At 43.0% G+C, this 2,651-nt stretch overlaps 1 protein-coding gene across 2 annotated transcripts in view; it reads right to left on the minus strand.

Moving 5' to 3' along the window:
• Nucleotides 1-2,532, minus strand: part of SCG2 (secretogranin II) — a 5,690-nt gene extending 3,158 nt beyond the window's left edge. The window contains exon 1 of one of the 2 annotated variants that reach the window (XM_052686412.1): nucleotides 2,404-2,532. The gene's annotated coding sequence lies outside the window, so the exon portion shown is untranslated. Of the gene's footprint in view, nucleotides 1-60; nucleotides 1,412-2,403 lie in introns of those variants that run through there. The other variant, XM_052686413.1, reaches the window with a different exon arrangement.
• Between the last annotated feature and the right edge of the window lie 119 nt (nucleotides 2,533-2,651).

Genomic DNA, 2,651 nt, shown 5'->3' on the forward strand with positions numbered 1-2,651 from the left:
ACATCTAATCAGCACGTCCAGTTTGTGACAATCAATAATAAACTGTTTAAAAGAACATACTTGGGGAAAATATGCATCAGGGTAGATTAACAAAGTTGCGTCATTGCTGCATATGAGGGTAGAGCTGCACAAGCTCCGTCCTGCGGCGAGGTGAGCACACTCTGCTCTGTGAAGTGAAAAATTGCAGTCACTTATTTCCTAGGAGATGCTCAGGAGCTCATACGCTGGAGCCGTGAGACAAATGAGACTTTCCTGATGCAGTTACATTAATAGATTAAGTACAACAATGAGAAATAAATGGTAAACATAGAAACCACTTTGCTTTAATGGACCTGTTTGGGCTCCTTTGTTTTTGGCTTGGTGAAACCATCCTGTCAAGAACTTGGTGTTTCACGTCAGACTGATAGAGAGCTATGTATACCATTGTTTATCCACTACTGTAAGTAGAAAGTGAATATGAGTATGCTCATTTCAGCTCACTTGTACATTTTCCCACTGCTTTTGTGCCTAACATAAATGTGACTTGACTGAATAATTAAAATAACATCAGTTGAGAGACAGGTTTTTTTCCTCAGTAGGTCTGAGCAAGCTTGCAGCCAGACGAGCAAGCCCTTTCCCCAACCATTTATGAATACTCAAGTCTGTGTGCATTTGAGAATAGATTTCATAAAGAATTAATTCAGAACAGCTGAGTGGAAAGGTGTGCCCTTGAGGTATGTGTTTGCCCTGAATCAAAGACAACATACTGTGTTGTAGACAAGGCACTATTCTATATATAAACAAATATGTCTCAGGGCAAAAGGGAGGGAGCAGAAATTGAAAAATAACAAGAAAAATGTTATCTACATATTGCCTACTATAGCAAATAAATGATATTTTTTTTCCCTGTAAGAACGAGTTTGATAAAAACAGGAGAAACTCTGTATTTTTGAGGAAGGGAAGAAGGTAGAGTTGTTCTGTAATTATCTACCATGCACATCCCATTAAGAGAGCCCAGGAGAGCAACCTCCTTTACTGCACACAGTTATGTATTCCTCCCTCCATTATCAGAGTCAGCAGCACCCAATTAAATCTCGAAGGCATTTAACCCAGTGAAGTTTTGTTTACTGCTCCATGAGGGTGTTATTCAGAGGAATATTTCCTTTGCAGGAATAACAAGGCATTGGTACTACTGTAGATACGTGGAGTATGTTTGTCTTTAGATCAATCTTCAATTCTAATTTACTGGTAGATGATATTCAGAAGCCTTTGTCAAATGGAGCTGGAAATTGACCTGAGCTGGAAGCTCAGGTCATAAAATATCATGAAATATACTACTTTATTTGGGGGTAAGGGACTCCTCCCCAACTCTTTCAGGTTTCAAATTCTTGAGAAAACAGAAGATGTTTTATAGTACCTTTAGAATACAGCGTAAAACATTCTTATGTCTCTCTAAGGACAATACGCTGAAATGTTTGGTCTATAGATGTGTAATTGTGAAGCTTGCATAGATGGGGAATGTATTATTTCTTCTCTATTAGAGCCCAAGAAACAGTAAAATCAATCTCTGTCCAGCAAATATACAAGTTTCTCATTACAAAATAAAAAGATTTACTTCACAATTGGACATGAACAAAGGCAATGCAGACTGACAAAAGTTCCCTGGAAAACAGACAAAACAATAAATCTCCTTTTCTGGGATGTTTCCATGGCAGCAGCAGTTTTCTCTTTCTCTCTCTCTCTGATTCAGATGCAATGTTTCCAGTGAATATTTGCTATGAAAACTCAAAACCTTTCCTGAAGATGAGTCCTTAGGACTATGAGAGGAAATCCAGCTGCAGTTTTCCATAAAGAAAATAAGGAAATACAGCCAGCACTTCTCCTCCCATTTACTTTGGCAATAAATAGCACAACTGCAATAAAGTTGCTTTTTTAAAGCCTAAGCCCTTATCCTGTGCAAGGGACTCAAAGCATGAACAACATAAAAAGAAAGGGGGTGAGGAGGAGGGGAATAAAAACAAACAAACTGCAAGCAGTTCTGAGCAAAGATAACGACTGAATGCACATGGAGGTCTAATCAGATTGTCTCTGCATCCAAGGTAACCGTGCATCCTGTATTTTGACACGGCCAAAGTGCCATGCTGATGAGCCGGCGCAACTCAGTGCAATCACAGAGACGTTACGCTTCATCGCTTCAGTCTCTGATAACACCGAATAAATGGATCTACAGGTCTACAACACATACATTTAGTTATCTCCGCAAACACCAGCTACAGCCCCATCAACTTTCTGCTGTCACTCGTGTTTAACTTAACCTCTTTTTCTCCTTCTTTTTTTTTTCTTTCCAATTCCTCCCTAATCTTCATTGAGCCCCAGGATTGGGGCACCCGGCTCCCCGGCCCATGCCCGCCCGCAGCCCCTTACCTGCCAGCACCGAGCCGCCGCAGCCGCCGCCGCCTTCAGCACCCGGACAGCGCCCGCTTATACCGCCCTCGGCGCGCCTGACGTCACCGCGCTCCGCTCCGCGCCCCGCCCGAGTGGCAGCGCCCCGCCCATCCGCAGCGCGGGGAGGAACGGGGGTGGGGAACGGGCTGTGCTGGGGCGGGGAGGGGCTGGGGGGGAGAAAAACAAGAACGAGAGGAGGAAAAAAAGGAAAAAAGGGGGGGGGAGTA

Source organism: Tympanuchus pallidicinctus, unplaced genomic scaffold (genome assembly GCF_026119805.1).
Source record: "Tympanuchus pallidicinctus isolate F22 unplaced genomic scaffold, pur_lepc_1.0 scaffold22, whole genome shotgun sequence".
Classification (NCBI taxonomy): domain Eukaryota; kingdom Metazoa; phylum Chordata; class Aves; order Galliformes; family Phasianidae; genus Tympanuchus; species Tympanuchus pallidicinctus.